We start from the raw sequence: 24052 nt of genomic DNA on the forward strand, positions 1-24052 counted from the left end.
TAAGGAAAGTTCACCCCAGACTCCCTTGTGAGCAGCCTTGAAGCTCCTGTCAGTTGTGACCTCAGAGGGAGGGAGCCTGGGCAGGGCTGAGGAAGAAGAGATTGTGAAAGGCCAGATCTCAGGCGTCGCTTAGCTGTGGGGGAGTCATTGTCACAGGATCTGGTGCTGCTTCTGCTCCTGGGAAGGGCCAGGCCACCACTTCCCTTCCCCCCTGTCCCTGTCCCCAGCTGCCTGCCCTGGTCCCACCCCAAAACCAGCTTGGCTGAGTGCCTGCACACTGGACTGAGGTTCTGTGCAGCTTTTCCTCAATAGAATGACCACAATTCCACCCAACGCTGCAATGACTGTTTGGATCACTCTGTTTGTCCAGGACCCGGTCTGTGCAAGCTCTACTGGCCCACGTTGGGCAATTTCAGCCTCAGTTCTGAACTCAGAACTGTTTAAAAATCAGTCTCCCCTTTCAATACCTGTGAAATGGAGATAGTAATCGTCTCCGCCTTATCTGGAAAATGGGAGCAGTGGGTGACGTGAGGTGTGTGAAGGGCCTGGGACTGGGCTTAGCTCCCAGCGAGCTCAGGGTCTGGAATCTCATGTTAAGGCGGGTGGGCAGGGAGACGCTTTCTGCTGCCATCTCGTGTGCATTTTGGAATTAACACCATGTGCAGGTCACCAGGAAAACTTATTCTCTGCTGCCATCTTGGGAATAACACCTCAGCGGAGGTCAGGATAAGCTCCTTTTCCCAAAGGCTTCTGAGCCAAGGTGTCAGACCCAGGGCTGTGCCCCAGGTGCAGTCATCGGTGCCCTGGAAGCTGCCCGCTGGAATGTGGAGTCCTGGACATGAAACCCAGTACTGAGCTTGGCACACGTGAATTAACTGCCTTCCTACCTGACTCTTACCTATGCAGCCTTATGCCACCATCCCCTCCTGGCTCTCAAACCTCCCCAGGGCCGTTTTTGAATTAACAGTGTGCCTAGATAGCCTCTGTAAGTCATTACATCTGGGAGCAGTGGGGTGCAAAGCAAAGGTTTATTTTGCACATAAAAGAGGCAGCCCAGGAGGACCACTCCAAAGGAACCCAGGTCTGAGGGCTGAAAGCCTGGGTATGGAAAGGCCACAAGGAGGCCAGACAAGTCCCAGGCTCATGCTGCCCGCGCCGCTCAGCCAGTAGACCTACACAAGAGCTGGGTCATAGACTAAGCGTTTATTATCAGAGCACCCGTGCTCTGAGAAGGCAGCCGGTTAACACCTCCCAAAACTGCCCTAACATTCTCAGACCAGCCTGGGATATTTAAGGGGAAACCTCTGCGTTCCTCCAGAGGCCACCTGGTGGTCTGTATGGAGCCTTCCTTCTGGCGTTGTTGTTCTCCAATGTGGTCACCAACCAGGAGCAGTGATGACAGAAACCTGGAAGGAATGCTGGGCCATAAAGACTGTAATCAGTAAATACAGGGACACAAGTTTCAGGGTAATTATCTAAAGCAGGGAACTGGGACGGGACATCCTAAGCTCAGGAACTAGGACTGGACATTCCAAGCCCAAACCACAGGGGTGGGGTGGAGGGGTTGATCAATTGTTAAACTCTAGGGCAGGGAGAGGCGAGGCATATTTTGTGGGGTCCCAACCTGGCCCTGTTTAAATTCCCTCCGTCTTATGTTGATTTTATTTCTATGAAATCAGTAAGGTTAGATTAGAGAGGAAACAACTGTATTATAACGACAATTTTTAAATCCAGGGATACGGGTGACAAGGGCTCTTGCTACTTCCTGCTGAGAGGGCGAAGTCCCTGCCTCTGGCTAACAGAGTTCCTTGCTTTTCAGTTCCAGCGGGGAGGGGACTATGGATGAACTGTCCTCTGGTTAATCAGCTACTGGCCTGGCTTGTCATCCTCGGGAGGGACGAGTTGGAACCACGGTGGATGGCCCTCTGGAGATGAAGACTGCTGTGTTCCAGATGACACAAACTTGACTGAAGAGGAACTTAAGGTCTTCAGTTGGCTCACAGGACAGGAGTGACAGTCTTCCTTCTGGGGGTGTCCTGTGTAGACTTAAATGAAACAGGTTTGATTCCAGGGAGGTGGACTCAGCCACCGACTCTCTGAAGGTCAACAACAGTTGGGGGGCTCGGGAAAACTGCAAAGGGTCCCTTTCATTTCGGAGCTAACAGATCTGTTAGAGACTCCTCCCCCTCCAGGCTCTCAGTAGTATTTGGCCTCCTGGCTTTCTGGGGCTACAATACGTAGAGGGGTTGGCCTGGGGGAGGTACTGGTCCCCCATATTTCCTAAGTGCGTGCTGAACCGCTCCCAAGTTAACACAGGACATAACAGAATTGAGGTCACCATCTAAAGCAATGGGCAGCAATTATAGCCAGGGCCTAGAGGTCTGCTCACAAAACTTTTCCAGAGCCCTTTTTAAGTCTGATTTGTTCATTTTATATTTTCTCTCAGTTATAGACCATTGGTAAGGAACAGGCTGAGTAAAATGAGCCCAAGTCTAGGGGCTCTCTTTATCTTTATAACCAAGCAGATTTTAGAGGAAGAAATAGGTCTAGAGGGAGCAGTCAAGACAGAAGAAATGGCTCCCATATCAATCGGGGAATTAACAGGCTTACCTGCCACAGCAAGGGTCACCCGCAGTTCCTCCTCTGTGATGAGCATGAGCTCTTTCTTCTGAGGAGTCACTGGGCACTTCAGTCAATTACAGCCATTTGCAGGGAAGGAGTTGGTCCCTGCTCCCTTCAGAATGGGACAGTCCCTCCTCCAGTGCCCTTCAGTTTGCACAGTGGGCATGGCTGCTTTGCGGGATTCGAACACGCCTTACACCAGTGGCCTGGGCTTCCACGTCCACAGCTGGCTCCTTTTCCTTTCTGTGGCTGCCGGGGTGGCCCTGAGGTGGCCCTGGCCTTGGCCTGTCTATTAACTGCAGCCAGAAATCTGCCTGCCTCTGTCCTCATCTACTGTCTCACTCTTCCTTTCTTTCCTCCTTTTCCCTGTCTCGGTTGTTAAAGACATATAAACAAAGCCCCTGTCCTTCTTTTAGGATCTGAGCCTCTATCAGGAATGTAACAGTGGACCAGAACCATTGTATTACCTTGCCAAGTTAGGAAAACCAGCTTCCTTACATTGGTCTATGTCTGCCATCGAGGAGAACATGTGAACTGCAGCAGTCCTAAATACACAAGTTTACATAACTATTAGCAAAACTCAGTTCTTAGACTTATTTTTCCTGAGTAACTGAACATCTAATTAAGACAATATAATATATAGAAAATTATTTTCATGACATGTAATCTTTGCTTTTCAGACAGAAAACTTTTCTATAATATCATTAGCAGACCAGTAGTCTAACAAACTTTGTTTTATTTAGCAGAGAGAAAATTTACCTAATTTTGTGCCAGCTTACTTTTGATACTTAAATTTATTTAAGTCACATTTAGTTTAACCATATACAAAATTGCTTCAAGATTTTCCTTCACAAACCTATAACTTTCCCAGTCCCTCTTGGTTTGTCTCCTCTCATTCAGAAATAATCATCCTTAGGGCAAACTCCTTTCTTTTCCTTAAAAAATGTATTTTTATACCCTATGTGTTTCTTGAAAACATACATCATTTCCTTATATAGTAATGAAAGTCTATATAACTTTCGGAGCCTTAATTTTTACTGACAACTAAAAGCAAGTATCCAATATTTCCATTAGCAAATCCATAAACACATTTTGCAACCTTTAGAAGTATAAGTTTTTGTTAGCAATATATCTACCAATTTTTAAGAATTATATTTTAAAGAAAATTAAAAACCACATTTATTGACATCGTAAGTTAGTTTTCAGATTTCCTGTGACAAGAAACCAAAAAGTAGGTGAACTCAGACTCATCCAATAATTAATATTTCAGCATTTTGTTATTTTGAAATACCTAGATATTGAATAGTTTTTATCATTTAACACAACTTAGTAAAATTGAAATGTTGTTTTTAAGTGGTTTTTTTTTTTTTTTTTTTAGTTTTTTTTTTTTTTTTTTTAGTTTTTTATTGGTGAATACTGGGGAACAGTGTTTTTTTTCCTGGACCCACCAGCTACGAGTCAAGTTATTTTCAGTCCAGTTGTGGAGGACGCAGCGCACTGGCTCACGGGGGAATCAAACCAGTGACCTTGGTGTTATGAGCGCTGCACTCCAACCACTGAACCAACCGGTCGCCCAGAACTGAAATCTTAAGTCACCAACAGATGCTGAAAAACCTCGTCCAAACATCCACACTATATTATTACTGAAAAGTTTTATCTGTTAACATATTATTAGTTCTTAATATGTTAACAGGTAAAACTTGACTGAGATAACACGAGTTTAGTTTTGTTAACCCAGGCGAAAGATACCACATTTAATGTTAATAACCTTAAATAAAGTATCTAATTAAAAGTTAAACTAGCCGTAGTATCCAATATTTTCTTAGATCACCTGATCATGAAAAGTACATGGGTTAGTTTTTATTATTTAAATTTATAAGTGCTTAATCTTTTTTTAAAAGACAATCAATTATAAACTGGCAATACATCTGGAGGCAAAAACATTATATATAAAACATACAAACACACATATCACAGATTATATACATATGAACAGAACTATTAACAATTGCAGAGAGGTCCTAAGATTTTAGTTACTCCTAACATTTCAGAGGCTGGAACAAGGGGTGGGAGGTCTGGCTTGAGAATTAGCCGCTTGGTTTTAAAAGTGTCTTTTTTTCCTTCATTTCCCTCAGCCTCAGCATTCCTGTTTATTAGTGGATTAGGAGATGGGTGGAGTCCCCTTTCTTCTGAACTATCAGTTTAGTTCCATTCTTTTCAGAGTCCATCATAAAGGCATAAGGAATTTCACCCTATTTCTCAGACCGCTAACAGAACAATTACAGTTGCAAAATAGTAATTTAATGAATTATTGGGCAACCAGCACTCTCCAGAATCTAATGCATACACTGGCCAAACAGCATTGTCATAGAACATTAATTTCTTTTTCGTCAATGGCTTATAGCTGTACTCCTGCCAGTGTCCTAATCCCATGTTTGAGCTTCAACAAATACAGCTGCACTTGATACACACACAGACACACACACACACACACACACACACACACACAGAGATCCAAGTGTTTCCTTAATCAGACAAAAACCAGAAAACCTAACTTCGGATCCAAATAACAAAACCAAAACCTGGCCAGGCACCAAATGGGACGTGACGTCGTCTTACTCCATATACAAGGTCCGTTGACCATCAGACAATCGGCCAGTGAGCGAATACCAAGAACCAAGTGTGGCCCTAAGGCCACCCAATGCCCAAAGACTGAACCCAAGCGCGATGGCTTTCACAGTGCAGACCACAGGCATGCTTCCCAGCCCAGAGGAAGCCTGCTCCCAGAGCCCTTACTGGTGGGGGTATTATGCTTTGTTGGATGTCGCAACCTCACCGATTGACTCCAATGGGTCAGTCTCACCCCCACATGGCCCTCAAAGAGGAGCCCCAGATGTTGAGTGCAAAGTCCTCTGGCTGAGCATATCAGAGCCACCCCGATTTCCAAACCAGAAATTAGAGGCAGGAACCAGAACCAATGCTTATTCTATCCCAACTGTGCAGAAAAGGTGTCCATGACAGGCAGGCCCTGGCACAAACCCCACCTCCACGAGCAAAATATCTCAGCAGAGGTTGGTCCTGCGCCAAGGATCTGCCCAGTCCCAGGCAGCTCCCTGTGGGGAGCCATGATTTCTTGTTTCTCTGGAAACTTGCGGCCTGGCTTAGTTCATGATTAACTTGTTTCAGGTCCCGAGGCATTGTTACCTATGCCTCTGGGGAGCTTGCAAGTTGCTGAGGAATGAGGTGGGAGTGGCCGGTTTCCGGGACACAGATAACTGGTGGCTATCAGGACAAATGGTAGTCTCTTTCATATGTTAATTACTTTGGGGAGTTTTGTAGTGACTCTAGTTTCTTTGAAGTTAGAAATTTACCTTCTGTGAGGTAATGCATACCTGTGTTTGTTAAACTGCACGTACCCATAGAGTATATATTGGTGATGATAATTAAACCGGGCGCTTCAGAGATCACTGAAGACCGGCCGCATTATTTCTTGTGTGTGTCTCTTTTTTTCATTTCCACTCCCCCTTTCAGGGACCGTTCGACTCGTGGCGGCTGGCCCGCCACAGCCCCCAAGACCCTCCGCAAGGCAACACTTACCGGAGGAGCCCTGAGGCTGTCCCGTCTGGGTCGCCAGATACTGAAACCGGTAGCAAACAAGTCCGGGGCTCCTGCTGCCCGCGCAGCTCAGTCAGTAGACTGACACAGGAGTTGGGTCATAGAATAAGCGTTTATTATCAGAGCACACCGGTGGTCTGAGAAGGCAGTGGATTAACACCTCCAAAAACTGCCTTAACATTCTCAGACCAGCCTGGGATACTTATGGGGAAATCTGGGCATTCCTCCAGAAGCTATGTGATGGTTCCGGGGGTCTACATGCATGCTTCCCTTTGGCGATGTGGCTCTCCAATGTGTTCACCAACCCAGGAGCAGTGACGTGGAAAGAATGCTAGACCTTAAAGATTGTAACCGGCAAGCACAGGGGCACTATGACTAGTAAGCAAGCATAAGTTTCAGGGTATCTAAAGCATGTAACTGGGACAGGGGGATCTCCTAAGCTCAGGAACGGGACATTCCAAAGCCCATGTCACCTGGAGAGGGTTGATTATTTGTTAAGCTCTAGGGCAGGGAGAGGTGAGGCCTCTTTTGTGGGGGTCCCATCTGGGCCCTGTTTCAGAGAGACTGCAGAGAGGCTTGCAGGGTCCAGACCGCAGCCCCCTGGGGCAGTTGGGGAAGCAGGGGGCCTAAAGTCATATGAAAGACCTGGGAAAACAGTGCAGAGTCAGCCAAGGACACCCCGAGAGATCCCAAATCCATAGGCCATGCACTCAGTTGGAAACTGGGCTGGCAGCAGCTCAGCACCCCACAACCCACACTGTCCTTCTATTTCTGTCCCTGTCTGACCTTCTTCGGTTTCTGTCAACATCTGTCTTTGACTAGGTTCAAGATACTCATAAAACATCTGCTCTGTCACACCCCCCTGCAGTGATACTTGAAGCCCCTAAGGGACCTTAGCTCATCCTTAACTCAGGATGCCTTATTTACCATTTCTATCTCCACACCTCTCCTGTACCTGGGGTCTCTGACTCTCTCCTGTGTGTGAGGTTCCCCTACGGATGTATTAAATCTGCTTATTTTCTCTGGCTAATCTGTCTCATGTCTATTTGATTATCAGAGCAGCCAAAAGGAACTTGATGGTAGAGGAAAGTTTCTTCCTCCTTCACATAAGCAAGTAATCAGATAGTTAACAAAAGGTGAGATTTGAGAGAATATCTACATCACTGCATCCTAAAATAAGATTCAACAATTAATTTATAAACTAACTTACTATTAGTGATACAGGTTAGCTAGCATCCCTAGGTAGACAGGGAGGTCCCTGGTGGAATAAACAAAAGACAGCCATATCCTAAAACTCCAGGTTTTGAAATCACTCCTTCGCTTCAGGACATAATATAACAAGGCTTTGAGATTAATCATAAAATTCCTTTGGCCTGACAAACGGAACAGATCTGCTACATAAGAGTGGATTACTTTCCTAATTCCTTTAGGATGGGCCAGCAGAACAAACCTGGTAGACAAATTTCATTAGAAGGCATTAGAAGGCGCCAGTTCCCTTCTTCAAACAGCTCCCCTTCCCCAAACAGGAAAGGGAAGATAACAAAAGTAAGGGCTTTTGTCTCAGTCACAGGGCCACCCCCATTCGGGACCCCCTCCCGCGCGGGAGCTCTGACTCTTTGCTTTCAATAAACTATCCTCTTTTTAAAACTCTCCTGGGTCCGTGTTTCCATTCTTGGGTCTCACGAGACACGATCCCGGCCCACACCGAGAAACTGCCGGCAGATCCCACATCATCTACATCATTTGGGGACTCACAGGAAAATATTCCTCCATCATTAGGACTGAGTGATTACACCAATGAAATATAGAACAATTTACCAATTTCACTTCTGGATGTGAAACTTTCATACAGTTTCATGAGTGGGAAAGAAGAGGACTAAAACTTGCCTTTGGGACTATTGATTTAAAGCTGGTTGTTAAGAAACAAGACTCAGAAAGAACCTTTTGCCCACCCCACCCCCATTTCTTGCCAAAGAGATTCAGATGGAAAGACCTGGTTTAGGAAGGGAAATTTGGCATAAACTCCTTAGCATGAGGCGGGAAGATGCCCAGTGGATACTGCTGACCACTCTCCCCCCGTATCCCATTATTTTATGGGTTGCAACAATTTACCTTCCATGAGTGTGCTACTCTTCCTAAATTACCTGCAAAGCACCCAATCTTACTTACCTCACTGCCTTTGGAATTTTCACGAGTATGTGAATTCCTCATGCACATATATTAAAATTTCATGTATGTCATTAATCTTATTTTGTTCATTTGATGATTAGCTCAGCTAGAAGAAGTTGTTACCATAAACAGAGAGAACAATGCCTTGGAGAGAGAGGGGAGGAAAGGAATGAAGATGTGAGGCAAAACAAGGGAAAGAGAGGAGATGAGATTATTCCTAAGAAATGGTGCAGCTGCAGCTGACTGTAGTGGGTTACAACACTATTAGCATTCCTGGCAGGGGAGGCAGGCTGTGGTGGGATCTCAGGCTGTGGCCCGGGGGCTGGGGCTTAAAGGGCCTTGGGGACTGTGACAAGGAGGTCAAGAAAAGAAAAAAAAAAAAAACCGTGCCTCAATTCAGTTTAGGCAATCTACTTAACAATGGAAGATAAGCAGGTCAGAGCAAAAGTGCCGTGGGAAATTTTCGGCCACCCGAACATATCTTCCGTTAAAACCATGTACCCAGTTAAGCTTACCCCAAAACTAGATATCCTGTTGCTGCAGCAAAGATAAGCAGATCCTGTTGCTGCAGCAAAGATAAGCAGAACATCCCCTTACCCCTGGGAACATTCCCTTAAGGAAAACCTACCCCTGGGAACATCCCCTTAAGGAAACCTACCCCTGAGAACATCCCCTTAAAAAATAATAATAACCAGCACCCCTTTTTTCTCCAAGACACATAAATCAAAAAAAGGACAAGTAACAGAAAAGAATAAATAGGGATGGGAAACAGTGCTCAGGGCTCTCGCTCACTGCTATGTCAGTGGAGGCTTGAGCCCAGATTCGAATCTGTAATAAAGGCCTTGTTAATTTGTCCAATTCGGCTCCGTGGTCATTTCTTGGGGACTCGCTCCGTAACAGGGACTCCACTCCAGGTGCAGCATTTGCAGGAGGAGCTGAACACCCGGCTCCTGGGGCAGCTTTCCTGGAACAGGCTCCCCCCCTGCACAGCTGTGGTATCTGGACCTGTCCGGTGGGTTGGAGTCTAGTCCCTCAGCTTTTCTCTGGCATGAGGGGTCTTTTCCAAGGCTGGGGCCACTCTCAGGTCCAGAGTGCTGGCCTGGTGTGGGAACTCCAGTCTCGTGGGGGCCTAAAGGCATATATGGAAGACCTGGGAACACAGTGCAGAGTCAGCCAAGGACACCCCAAGAGATCCCAAACCCATGCACACAGTCAGCAACCGTGGGCTGGCAGCAGCTCAGCCCCCACACCCCACATTCTTTGTCTATTTCTGCCCCTGTCTGACCTTCTTTAGTCTCTGTCAACATCTGTCTGTCTGACCAGGTTCAAGATATTCATGAAACATCTGCTCTTGTCATCACCCTGCAGTGACCCTTTCAAGCCCCCAAGGGACCTTACTTCATCCCTAGCTTGGCATGTCTTAGCTGCATACGTTCCCTTTCTATCTCCCTACCAATCCTGTATGTGGGGTCTCTGACTCTCTCCTGTGTGCAGGGTTCCCATGTGTGTGTAATAAATCTGCTTGTTTTCTCTTGGCTAATCTGTCTCACATCTATCTGATTATTAGAACAGCCAAAAGAACCTTGAGGGTAGAAGACAGTTTGTTCCTTCCCTCCACCTAAGCAAGTCATCAGGTAGTTAATAAAAGGTGAAATTTGGGATTGTTCTACATCCGGCATCATGAAATATGGAACAATCTATCAATTTAACTTCTGGATGTGAAATTTATTCAAGTTACAAAGGTGGGAATGAAGAGGACGAGAAGTTTTGTCTTTGTGCACATTGACTTGAAGCTCGTCGTTAGGGAACAAAAGACTCTGAAACAGCCTTTGACCCTCCCCCTTTCCTGTCTAAGAGATTCAGATGGAAAGACCTGGTTTAGGGAGGGAACCTTGGCATAAACTCCTTAGCATAAGGCGGGGAGACGCCCAGTGGAGCCTGCTGACCACCCTTCCCCCATGACCCATTAGTTTCTGGGTAGCCTAACAACAATTTACCTCCTGAGAGTGTGCCACTCTTCCTAAATTACCTGCAAAGCACCCAATCTCACCTCACTGCCTTTGGAATTTTTACACGTATGTGAATTCTCCATGCGCACATGTTAAAATTCTATTTTACCTTAATCTGATTGTATTAATTTTATGATTAGCTCAGTTAGAAAAACTTACTACCATAGGCAGAGAGCAGAGGGCCACGGGGAGAAGGGGGAGGAAAGGAAGGAAGACGTGAGAGGAAACAAAGAAAACAGATATGCAATCATTCCTAAGAAAAAGTGCAGCTACAGCTAATTGTGATGGATTATAACACCATCAGAATTCCAGGCAGGGAAGAATTCCTAAGAAAAGGTACAGCTACAGCTAACTGTAATTGGCCACAACACTATTAGCATTTCAAGCAGGGAAATTCTCCACCCCTTTGACAGTCCCTACAAGGGAATCCCTCCTCCTGGTGGGAAGGAGGCTTCAACAAAGGCAGGCCGTGGGAACGCCCTGGAAACGCCCAGAGATTACCTGTGACGGCACCTTGAATATTTCCCGCCCTCATTCAGATATAATCCTAACTTTTCTTTGTTCTAGAGCAGTCGCTCTCCTGGTGGTCTTGTGCACTCCTGCATTTTGGTAATATATTTTCTTTCTTTTAGTAAATCCTTGGCCTGCTTGCCTTCGTTCATGATGCACTGTTCCTACATCCTAGAATGCCTTCCTGTGATGATACAAGGACCTGATCTCCTCTAACACACAAGATGAAAGGAAAAGAATTTTTTTGAAGCCCCCACAGTATTGGGGAGCCTGCGAGGAGAATTACTGGCCAGGGCACTGCTGGCTCCTGGAAACCGCTGCAGCTGGGAGCTCAAGGACGTGCAGGCAGAGGTAAGTGGTGTTTTTGTTCACCCTGTCATCTTTCCTCATCTATTTCTGTGGGGTTGGGGACAATCTAGAAGTGCTGCATGTCTTTTTCCTCTATTCTACATGTAGACTGGCAGGAAAAAATGTTTGTGAAGCTAGCTTCTCGGGAGCAGCGACTCACAGGTTTTCTTTGATTCTTTCCTCTCAGAAGTGTTCACTTTTTCCTGTGTCTGTGTCTTGTGCCATTTGTAATCAAAAGAAAATACCAAGGGGAGAGGGGGGTGGTAGATGAGGGTAAGGGGGATCAAATATATGGTGATGGAAGGAGAACTGACTCTGGCTGGTGAACACACAATGGGATTTATAGACGATGTAATACAGAATTGTACACCTGAAATCTACGTAACTTTACTAACAATTGTCACCCCAATAAACTCTAATTTTAAAAAAAAGAAATAAAATACCAAAGGGACAGAAATCCCTCGGCTTCCTTGGTTAAGCTAGTAAAAGGGCTTTTTGGTTGGAGGCGCTGTTAAAATCCTATCATCAGTGGTCAGACCATGGCTCTTTTGAATTGGAAAAACTTCAAATTTTGAAAATGTGTTGGAGAACTTTCATGGCAAACAGCTGTTTTATTGGAACCTAGAAAGAAGACCACATGTTTAATACAAACGAATTCAAGGAAATTTAACTTTTGAATTAGTTCTTCAGCTTGTTGGGTTTTAAAAATGCTAATGTCAACATTAGGTTTAAAAAAGGCAGAAGGGAAAATCAAGAGATGTGCAAATTTTTAAAAACTGTATTTCGATCTAATATTATGAGAATTGGTGTGTTGGAACAAGTTTTAAGGAACATGTAATAACTAATCAGAAACTTGACCAAAACGGAAGCTTCTTTTTCAGTCTGATAGAAATTAGAGTCTCAGCATCTCCCCCAGGTCCTCTGCCGAGCAGATCAGAAATGTAAACACAGCCCACAACTGCCTGAGGCCATAGAGCTGAGCAAAGGGAAAGAAATTGCAAAAGGGGCACTTTTAACAATACAAGCCTCCCTCCTGCAGCCTGGCTCCCGTTTCCCAGCCTCCTCAAAGACTGTGAAGCACAAATAAAACCCTGAGCACAATCCCCTTAGCAGAAGACAGGAAGACTCCATGCAGGAGCCTCACAAAAATGTACCTGCCACGGGTGTTCAGCTTTTCCTGAATTACCTGTAAATCTCCCATTTTTACATCTAAAATCTAAGAGTCCACTCCCACCCTTGTCGAAAATGTCATATTTACCTGATTTCTCCTCGCTGTCTTTGGAGATTTCATGGTTCTGTGAATTCTAGGTGCGCATGTATTACAATTCCTGGTCTCTGTCTGTGGCTTTGGGTAGAAGTTAGAAGGCGTTCCAGGCCTTTGTCTCTTTTCTGAATTTAGATCGGCAGAAAAAAAATATTTGTGCAGCTAACTTCTTGCACCTAGAGACTTTAGAGTTTTGTGTATTCCTTCCTCCCAGAGATGTTGGTTTTCTCCTGTGTCTGTGTCTTGCGTGTCGTTTGTCCTAAGAAGGAACTACCACGGGGACAGAACACAGGCACAGGCTCCCGTAAGCCTGTTGTGGAGCCGGCCCCACAGGCTGGGTTGTTAAGCGGCTCTCTCCAGACCGAAGTCTGTGGAGACAAACTTTGCTGTGGGTCCCTCTGTAAAACCGCTTGAGGTTTTCCTTTCCTTCTCCTTTGTGTCCCGGGAGCTTGGCTTTGTGACCAGGGAAGCTAATCCTCTCCGGTCCCCACCATCGGCCAGGTGCACTTACTCCATTGTGCCTGGTGGCCAGTGGGATAAGCTGGGGTTCCCAGTGCACCTCTGCCTGGCTGTGCCAGCTCCCAGGGGACTGTGTTCTGAGGGGCCTCTGCCCGTAAGGGGCATCTGTCCCCCCCAGCCTTCCTTACCCATTAGTGCTGCTCAGATCCCGGTCCAGGAGCACCTGCTCAGAGCCATAGATAGTGGGTTTGGGGCTGGAGGTGCCTCACATTTTGTGGGAGACTAGAGACACTCTCCCTGTTCATCCCACCATCCCTACTGCCTGGGTGACGAAAGTCTGTGCTTTCTCTGTCTTTGGGGGTGACCCTTTGGCTGTGGGAGGGCTGCTTCCTCTGCACTCTGTGTGGAGGGGCCTCTGGCTTCCTGGCCTGAGCTGTAGAGGCTGGTTGGTGTCTCACTATTTAGTCCTCACTATCCACGGACAGACGATGGATCCTGGAATAGGAAAAACTTCTGAATTTAAATTGTGTTTTGTGCTCTTGTGACAACCAGCTGTTTTCTTGGTAAACCATTTTGTGTGTTCTCTATAGTTATTACTAATTCTGTTAATTTGTGATCTCTGTGTGAAACCAGTTTGTGTTTGTGTGTGGTAAGATGTTTTGTATCTGTGGATACAGTTTGTGTTACTAGTTTGTAATATTTGATTGGTTTGAACAAATTAAATGCTTATATAAATTAAGAAATAAAATACAAACTAACCCAAATGCGTTTCAGGATCAGATGATATGGTGAAGTATTAGATATTGAAGCTGGTCTTAGTTTGGGTTTATCACAGAGTCATATCTTTGAAAGTCATTAACATAAAATATATATTTTAACTGGGTTTCTAAAAATAAGTTTGTTATCCATGTTACAAAATGTGTCAAGAAAATAGCTTCGGTAATAATTGATTTTGACATCTCAAATTTTAACTAATACATAAGATAGAAACAATGAAAATAAAAGATATTTATGTAAACTTTTTAGTGATAATTATATTGCACGTAAGCATTGAAAAGGTTTTCTATGTGTTTTTGGTAATTTGAAACTTAACAGTTTTGTTATCTAAATTAATGATGGATATGTATTTAATGTCTACACTATTTCCAAACAGAAAATAATGAAACACTGATTACTGAAGATAGATTTATCAACTTTTTGGCATTTATTTAGAGGAAATAAATATTCTGGTGTATTAGTAAATATGTCTTCTGGTACATTAAAATTTCTGTGTCTGCTATGGGGATGTATGTGTCTAGAAATTATGAATATGTTCATAATTATATCCATCTAAAGAATCCAGGTGTAGCTGCACAATTATTTACTTAGTTTTCACTGTTGATTAAGATGGACATTTGGATTGTCTAGGCCTTTGGTGTTGTGAACAGTGCTGCTGTGGATTCATGTGTCAGTGTTTGAACATCTGTTTTCAATTTTGGGGCGTCTATTTCTAGAAGTGCATTTGTTGATCCACACAGAAATTTTTTATGGGGTTGAAATTCCCAACTGTAGTACACTCAGGCCACCATTTTACATTTCAGAAGGAATATTTAAGGGTTCTAATTTCTCCACATTGTTGGTGCCATTTGTTTTATTTTTGTCGATTATAGCCCTTCTGGTACATGTGAAGGGGCTTCACATTGTGGTTTTAATTTGCATTTCCATCTTGACTAATGATGTTTAACATTTTAGTGTGCCTGTTGACCATCTGTGTGTCTAATGCGGAGAAGGTTCTATTCAGGTCATTTAAAAATTTACTTCATATTTCCACAAGTTGCTCACATACTGAAGTGCAGCAAACTTAGAAGAGCATGAACTGGCCCAGGAGCCCCTGTGACATTGGGAGGGTGACTCCTCAGCATCTTGACTATTCCCTTCTCTACCAATCATATGTTGAAAAGACTTGTTTAGTTATTCAAACACTAAGTAATTTAGGTAAACCTATATACACAATTCTGCTAAGTGGTCTGCTATAAAAGCTTATGTTTGTAGGCCTCTCCCCATTTCCCAAAGCCCTTTCTATATATACTACTCTATTTGATTTTTGATAATGGATTCAATCTCCTTATTTGTTACAGGTCTATTCAGATTTTCTATTAGTTTGTGATTTAGTCTTGGTAGGTGTTGTGTTCCTTGAAATTTATCCAAGACCGCTACTACATTTTTAAGAAATTCCACATACATCAAGATTATTTCCCACTGCATAAATATTCTGTGTAAACGTGATTGTAAGTGGTTGCGTATATGCCATCTCATGTATATGTCGTGTGCACAGACTTCCTCCTGTTAAATCTAGGTCGACTTAAACTACTTCTCACAATGAATATTCTAATACTGTCCACACATTTAATATTAGTTCCTCAGGGTATACTCCTAGCTGTAGCGTTTCTGTGTAACTGGGTCTGTAAGCATTTTTTCCTGCTCTGACCATGTTTTTCTGAGATGATGCCAGGAAGGAGATTAGACTCAAAGTTTAAATTACCAGTCGAGCAATGAGAACAATATATGCACACAATTTTCTCAGTATCTTTCTATTCCAATTCCACTATCCAGTAAACTATCTGCTCAATAGATGGAAAAATATGAGTATAAATATTAGTCTTGTCTAACAGCAATAAGTCTCCAGTACAACTTTATTTAAGGAAGTTTCACCATTATTTTTAATATGTTCACTCATGTGAGTTCTAAGTGTTAACATCAGAACAACGAATGACACCTATTCCAGAGGCCTAATGCTGGAGTTCCCTCTCTCACAACTCCTGCAGTCTCACATGAAGAAGTGAAAATTAGAAAAGGAGCCACTCTGGGCTAAGCAACTAAAAAGATCCCCCCCCCCCCCCCCCCCCCGTGACTGACAAGAGAGTAGGCTGGTGATCAGAGGAGGGGTTGGACTTTGGGCCCAACCAGCCCCCCACCCCCAGTAGTATCCTTTCATGGGAAATAATAGGGTCAACCCAGGAGCTTGTTCTCTCTCATATATAACATATATGAGTTCCCACGAGTTCCCACGAGACTACTGGCTATTGTGGTTTTCAGAAGGCCTGGATTCTAGTACTTCTCTCCCTGAGTATGAGATTCAATTCACAGAGACTAAGGTCTCAAGACCCATCTGGCACAACCCTGCTGCTGTTCTGTAGTCATCAGTGTTTGGTGGTGGCTTGTGTGTGTGCCAAACCTTGGTTGAGTTCATTCAGCCACTGCTTTTGCAGACTCACCACCATCCCCTCTGGGCCCGCTGGTACCCAAGATGGTTTTCTGGAAGCAACTCTGACCCAGACCTAAGGCAGCCTCCTGCTGAAAGCTGCTGTGCTGCAGTTACAGGAGAAGCAGTGAGACCCAACTTTGAGAGGTCAGTATGTCTCAGAGTTGGCCTTACTTGGCACAAGTCATATGTGAGGCTTTCGGAAATATTGGAATTTTGGAAATACCTCCCCTTACGCTGTTATCATTCCTAGGCTGATCCACTGCCTTGTGAGCCCCTGGTTTCCCAGTTGCTTTGGTTACAGTAATAGCAGCAGTCATTCTGGGCTTCAGGTCAGGCCTTTTCCTAATCCACCGAACCTTACTTCCACCCTGAGCTGGGCTTTCTGGGTGATACAAAAACGTGAGACACTTAGCTAAATGTAACAAAATGAGGATGGTCTGCACAGTGAGAAGTATAAAATGTGGCTTTTATGACTCATAAGTTAGGTGTAGTAAGACAAACCGATAAAAAAACACACCCAAAATATGTTACCAGATGCTTCACTTAAAAGAATATGTAGGACTGACTGTCCATTAAACCCATATAAAGAGGCTCAGCATTCGTTAATCTCTATGTAAATGCAAATGAAAACCCAAGGAGATAGTATGTCACAGCTAGTAGCACAACTAAGATAAAAAATGTAATAATTGATGAGTACTGGAGTGAATAGAAACCTTATCGATTGCTGGTGGTATTATAAAATAGTGCACCCTCTATGGAAAACAGTTTGGCATGTCTATAAATGCTAAACCTACACTTATCATATCATTCATCAAGTCCATTTCTTGAATTGAAAACCTATGTCCATCTAAAGAACAGATGTCATGTAAAATAATTCACATGTGAATGGATAAACAAATTGGAGTATAGCCATATAATGGAATTCTACTTAGCAATAACACATAAAATAATGATCACTCAACTGCATGGTTAAATGTCAAAGCATTCTAAGTAGAAGAAGTCAGACACAAAAGAGTACACATGCTGTGACTCCGTATATACCATTCTAACACAGATAATGTATAATGACAACAGGTAAGTGTCTGGTTGTCTGTGGCTGGGGGTGGGAGAGCAACGGACTGCAAACAGGACCACAATGGAACCACTGGAAGCGATCTGTCTGTTGATGGTGGTGGTTCCATGAATATTCCTTTGCTAAACCCTTTAAATGGATGCAGTTTGCTCTCTGTAAATTGTACCCTCAGTAAACCTGATTTTAAGAAATACTCAGAAAAACAGGAATTTTGGGGAAACATATTAAGCTCCAAGTGAATGCTAATAACAAGTTGTACTCATCATTGCTGATTTTAAAAAATACAGACATCTGACTATGAGGTACCCCATCTGCTGAGCCCCTTTAATGCGTTAGGTTATTTCTATCTATAAACATACGAGGAACATATTCTCCTTCCTCTAGTTAAGGGAACTAGAGTTTGGAATTTTTAAGTAATTTGCCCAAATTCACATAGCTAGTAATGGTGAAGCTTCAATTAAAAAATAACTAGCTAGTGTGTGGCTGGTCTCAATACTATAATGCCTGGCACATGGCACAGAGTCTTATAAAATCAGCTATTCTAACTGAAAAAGTATGCCCTACCATCATTATTGTCTCAGAATACAAAAATCACTCAGAGCTCCCTCGAATACTGTCCTGTAACCCTCTGTCATTGTGTTGATGATGTAATAACTTAAAATGCAACGGCTACTAAGTTGAATTAGAATTTGAAGGGAAGAAAGTGATTATGTTTCAAACGTCATGTGGCATGTGAGTTACACGCACCATCTCGTTTAAATTTCACGGGAGATCTGCTCATATGTATTAACTTCCACTTCATGAGCTCAAAGTGACCTGGCCTAGGTTGCACAATAAGAATAGAGTGGCCAGGGTCACACTCACATCACTTTGCCTTCATAATCCAGAGGTTGCACTATTTTCTGAGACTCCTTGCTGCCTCCACATCTGGCTGAACATCTTGGTGGTTTACTAAGAGGAATGGAAAAGTCCCGAGGAATTAAAAAACCCCAGCATCACAATGTCCACAGGTATAGGCACATGGGGGGGGGTTTGTCAAAGTATCTTCTTAGCATTCATCCCTTCATTAAGCATCCACTGATGAAACCCATGGCATTGGCTTTCCTGTTACACGGGAGGAAGGGAAAAAAATCGATTTAGTTCACTTTGTCCTTAGCTGAGTTCCAAACTAACTATGTTGGTAGTGTCTCAGCAGCTGTACAGGAATCAGGTAAAAACAAAGTAATGGTGTATAAAAACAGCTGTTGGTTGCAGTTGGCAAGTTACTGTAAGAATGAGATGAATTTAAGAGATGGATGGCAAGGGAATAGAGACTCCACAGATTTTGGGCTTCACACAGTTTGAAAGACCAAACGCTTTTGGCTACGTCCATCAGCAATTACATTTTAGATATTTTCAGTGGCAAAGTTCCCTTAGTCACACAGCCCTATGGAAAAACATTCGAGTTAGGGTGTATCACCTTATAAACAAATGAATTCTACCCTGACTGTCTGTTACTCATTGACTTGTGTCCTCCCTAAACTCATGCTTTGAAGTTATATCCCCCAGGACCTGAATGCGGCCTTTTTTGGAGAAAGGGTCTTTACAGAGGTAATGAAGTTTAAGTGAAGTCATTAGTTCACCAATCCAATACCTCTGTTGTCCTTATGTTTAAAAAAGGGGGAAATGTGGACACAGACACACATAGAGTAAAGATGATGTAAAGACACAGATAGAAGACAGGTCTACGAGTGAAGGAGACAGGCCTATCACACATCCTTCGCTCACAGCCCTCAGAAGGAAGCAGTGCTACCAACACCCTATTATGGGCATACAGCCTCTATAACTGTGAGACAATACGTTTGTTTTTTAAGCCCACTCTGTGGTGGTTGTTACAGCAGGCCTGCTTTTTTTAACAACTAAGGCACTGCTTTATTTAACATTGCAGCTACACCACTGGCACTGCCAATCCCCTTTACTTGGCTATTTCTATTTTTTCCATACCACTTGTCACCTTTAAAAAAATCAATATCTATATCATTTATTATGTGTTCTCCCGCCTCAATGAATTTATCACAAGGAACATTAGTTACCGATGTATCTTCTGTGCCTAATAATCGTGGCAGGCTCATACCTGGCATTCAAGAAATATTTCTCAAGTGTTGAATGAATCGATGAAGAAATCAACCTTCATCCAGTGAATCACAAATGGGGAGGTGTCATAAATTTATCACCAACCAATAAGTAAGGACATAGTCATCTTTTAGCAAAGAGGAAGGGGAGAGGGTAGTTATCGGATAATGAAGATACCGTGCTGGCACATGGAGATACATCCTAACAGATAAACCACAATATACATAAAGGGTGGTCTGTGTGGAAGTGGGTAATCAGAGTCTAAAATGTGCATGGAAGACCAGAGGAATGAAAATAACCGAGACCACTTTGAAGAACAGCAAAAAGTGTTTGACCTACTACTTGTCAAGGCTCACAGTAATGCTGTCAGAACGAGACAGTGATGTATGGGCCTAGTGTAATTCACCAGGAGTTGGCAAACAATAGATCATAGTCCACATCTATCCCGCTGTCTACTATATTTCTTCCCCAACGTGTTATGAAAAATTTCACCCACACAGAAAAGTTGAAAGAATTTTAGTTATCACTGATAATCCCAAATTTAAGACATTTGCTGGATTTGCACCAATTATTTGCATTATTGCACTGGATTTGCAAAAGCAACAGTCGGTAAAACTATTGCCGCTCATTATGCATTAAGGAAATGGTACTAGAGTTGGTTAACTAGTAGCTATGTTATTATTCTTCATGACCACATTCACAGTTTTAAGAAATGTGATATATTTCACTTCAGAATGTATTAATGGAGAATTAAAAATAATTTTATTCAATCTCTTCTTTTGATTACCAGCCTTATAATATCTATGTAACAAATAGTCTACAATTTGTATTTAAATTGTTGTCTTCAGAAAGACTACTTGTGTGATCATTAGATTTGGAAGCTCAACTTTGCATGAAAGAAAATTCATGCAAAATAAATAACAGCATTTCTTGCCAATACAAAACTGTTTCAAATGAAAAATAGAATTTTGGAAAAGTTGTATCTGCCTCTGTGAATGTCACAGCTTCCAAATATTTAAGACTAATGATGATATTGATGAATATGAATATTCATGTTGTAAAATGAAACGTGTCAACATTTGGGGGATCTACATAGGCATTGAACCCATAGTTTTGCAAATAACCAGTGCATAATGTTACAAAACCATACACAAAACAACGATTTAAAGTGCAAGTTAGACCTATGGATTGAAATATAATACAGTAAAAAAGGTTTGCTTAGGTAAAAAAGATAAAGACCTCGCCAAAGACTCCAATTGGGAAGGCCTGTAGGGGACGCTCTATCAGTGCTACATGGATGGCAAAGTCCTACAGGAAGAGCCCCTTGGTTATAACAGCTCTCCAAATTCCTTCTAGAAAAAAATCTCCCCTTTTCTGCTGGGGACTTGCAGCACGGCTCTCCATGGCTGCACGTCCTGGGTGGCAATTCTTTCTTTTCCCCCAAATAAACCTTTTTTTTGGTTGAAGGAATATCTAGTTGACTTTTTGTTTCAGGTCAACATCTGTATGACCTCAGATTGTACACTGCAACTAAATCATCCCTTGTTCAGCTTGTACTATCTAAGAGCAATATGCACAGTTACCGGATAAGTATATTAAACTACCTGTCCTTTTCCAATTACATACTTGGGTATGTCCATATTTCTTTCCTTTACACATTTCCACAAGTACAAGATGTAGATTGAATGCAGAAGACACTATGAGAATCTAGCTGGTTTCTATTAAGCCTGGCATTTAAAAGATTGTCTTCCAGGGCAATGGAAATGTTTTAAATCTCGATGAGATTATTGTTGAAAAATTCAAATTACTCAAAATCTTTGAGGTTAAAAAATTGCTCTCTTTTTAGGAGACTTACTGAAGTATATCTATATTCCATAAAATTCATCATTGTAAAGTGTATCATTGTGTCATTTTCAGCATAATCAATCCTCTTTAATCATGGATGATACATTTCAAGACCCCCAATGGATGCCTGAAACCTCAGATAATACTGAAGCATACATATATATTTACTTAGAGGAAGAACTTTTTGGCTTTTCTGTGGTGTATCCGAATTGCCAGCATCACTTTTCTTGTACTTTGGAGCCATAATGAAGTAAAACGAGGGTCGCTTGAACGAAAGCACTGCAGTTCAGCTGCAGTCTACCTGAAAACCCAGGTGACCAACATGCAGGGAGTACATATAGCATGTGTACACTGAAGAAAGGTATGATTTATGTCCTGGGTGAAAAAGTATGTAATGTCACAAGATTTCTTCATGCTTCTCAGAACCTTGTGCATTTTGAAACTTACATTTATTTTGTGGAATTTTCTATGTAATACTTTTGGACTGAAATTGAACATGGAAAGTGAGAACACATGGATAGAGGGGACTCAGTATTCACACAGTTGTGCAAATATCACCACTGTAAAGTTCTAGAACATTATCACTCCAAAGTGAAACCCTGTTGCCATTCACAGTAACTCCATTCCTTCCCCTATCCCTTGGCTACCATTATTCTACTTTGTGTTTTTAGGAGTGTACCTAATCTGGACATCTGTATAAATCCATATAAAGAGAATCATTCTATCGGTGGCCTTTTGTATCTGGCTGTCATTTGGCATTTTGTCAAGGTTGCTTTGTGTTCATCTGAGCTTGTCTGTCATGATGCTATTGCCTGTGGATGCCTGGGGTCCTTATCCGGGCTGTACCGCTTGTGGTGAGCCGCTGTAGACATTTCCCTGACCTGAACCAATGTGGCTGGACCTGCCCTTGTCATTACTATGATTGTAAGAACGACCTCAGCAACAACTATCAGGGAACTTTGAGGGTAAAAAAACCCCCAAAGTTTATAATTTACAGCCCGTGGAAGGTCTATGGTTGTCCCGGGCCACACGGTAAGGTCCTGGGTATAGAGGGAGTGCATGTGCAGACCTGCGTTTCTGCCTTTATAGGGGCAGATGTTGCGAGTACCTTGGGTTTCAGAGATTCACTCTTTATCGGGTCATACAAGCAGGCAGAAATTTAGGTCAACCTGGGTTTTTATAAAGGGGAAGTTTATGGGTGAGGCAGCCTGGCTCTCTCTGTACCATGTAGCTGGCCAAGTATATTTGAGATGGATGTTTTAAAACGGATGCCTCAGCAATCAAAAGCTTCATGCCAAACAGTTACATGACAGTAAAACAAAACAAAACTAATTTTCAGGCACTCATACCACAGAAGTTCATCTGTGTAGTTAGGGTACTTATCACTGTATTTCTTTTGTGGCCGAAAATAGACTTGAACACACCCTTCTCCAGAGAAAACACCAATGGGCAAAACGCACTCAAACAGATTTTAAACATTATTAGCCACGTAAACGCAAATTGAAATCACAATATGATATGCCTTTCACACACAGTACAATGGCTATGCTTTTGAAATCACTGGAAAGTAATAATTCTAAACAACCATGTCAACACCACACCAAAATAGTGGAAAAGACACCCCAGTTTATTACACAGCACAAGCCCTACGCAGACCCAGTCTCCAAAAGAGGTGAAGCTAACTCCCGTGGGCAGAAGAGGCACTGTGGGGAGACTGTATTAGTGCCTTGGGTAACGTGGATGATCTGGGCTGTGGAAGACAGCAAGATTTCTAATTCCAGTTTTCCAGATCACTTTTCCAGAAACCACCTATATTAACCAAAACAGGGTGGTATTGGCCGAAAACCAAACACATAGATCAGTGGAGCATAATCCAGCCCAAATTTGAAGCAGCAGAAACGGCACTGGGAATACGGGACAGCTGTATGCAGAAAAATAGTATTGAACACTATTTTACACCACAAAGAAAAACCAACCATTTTCACCACTATGTCCTTACTGTGCTGCGCCCTCTAGTGGCCAACACCCCTCCCGCAAACAGCAGAGTTCGCGTATAGGAAACGTCTCCTTACCTGTGGCTCTCGTTCATGCCTCCTGGGGAGATGGAGAGGTAGAGCAGGTACAGGATATCCCACCTTGTCTCCTAGCCGGAGAGCGTCCTAGTGAAAAAACCAGTTCCCTCACAAAATATACCACTGCAGGACACGAAAGGCATCATGGCGTCTGTCACGGCAGTCGTCTTTTCTGATACTCTAGCGGCCCCAGGTCTGGTGAGACTCTCTGCTTTCATGAGATTCCCCCGACCATGTTTATTGTGCAAACCTTTGTTCTCCTGTGACTCCAGTGGCCATGTTTCGCGCGTGAACCTCTGGTCTTGTGAAATTTTGGTGGCCATGTTTTCCTCGGGAAAGTGCTCTGGGAAGATTTCGGTGGCCACGTTTCTCGAGGTAAAGCTTGCTCTCGCGAGGTGTTGGTGGCCATATTTTTTACACAGAAGTGCTCTTGGGAAATAACGGCGGCCATATTTCTCACGAGATTTCAGCAGCCATATTTGTATGCGGAAGGGGTTTTCGGAACTACCAACGGCCATGTTTCTCGCGAGATTTCGCAGCCATATTTGTATGCGGAAGGGTTGTTTGGAACTACAGGCAGCCATGTTTCTCGCGAGATTTTTGCAGCCACATTTGTATGCGGAAGTGCTTTTCAGAACTACCGGCAGCCATGTTTCTCGCGAGATTTTGCAGCCATATTTGTATGCGGAAGTGCTTTTCGGAAATACCAGT

The 24052-nt window shown here is 43.1% G+C and overlaps 1 long non-coding RNA gene across 1 annotated transcript; it reads right to left on the reverse strand.

Annotated features, from left to right (window-relative positions):
- Positions 1–1184: 1184 nt before the first annotated feature.
- LOC308494392 lies at positions 1185–23767 on the reverse strand. Its single transcript, XR_013992925.1, has 4 exons — positions 23592–23767; positions 23342–23428; positions 3090–3167; positions 1185–2045 (listed from the first exon to the last, which is right to left on the reverse strand). It is a non-coding gene; the product is annotated as an uncharacterized lncRNA (long non-coding RNA).
- Between the last annotated feature and the right edge of the window lie 285 nt (positions 23768–24052).

Source organism: Rhinolophus hipposideros, assembly GCF_964194185.1.
Source record: "Rhinolophus hipposideros genome assembly, chromosome: X".
Taxonomy (NCBI): domain Eukaryota; kingdom Metazoa; phylum Chordata; class Mammalia; order Chiroptera; family Rhinolophidae; genus Rhinolophus; species Rhinolophus hipposideros.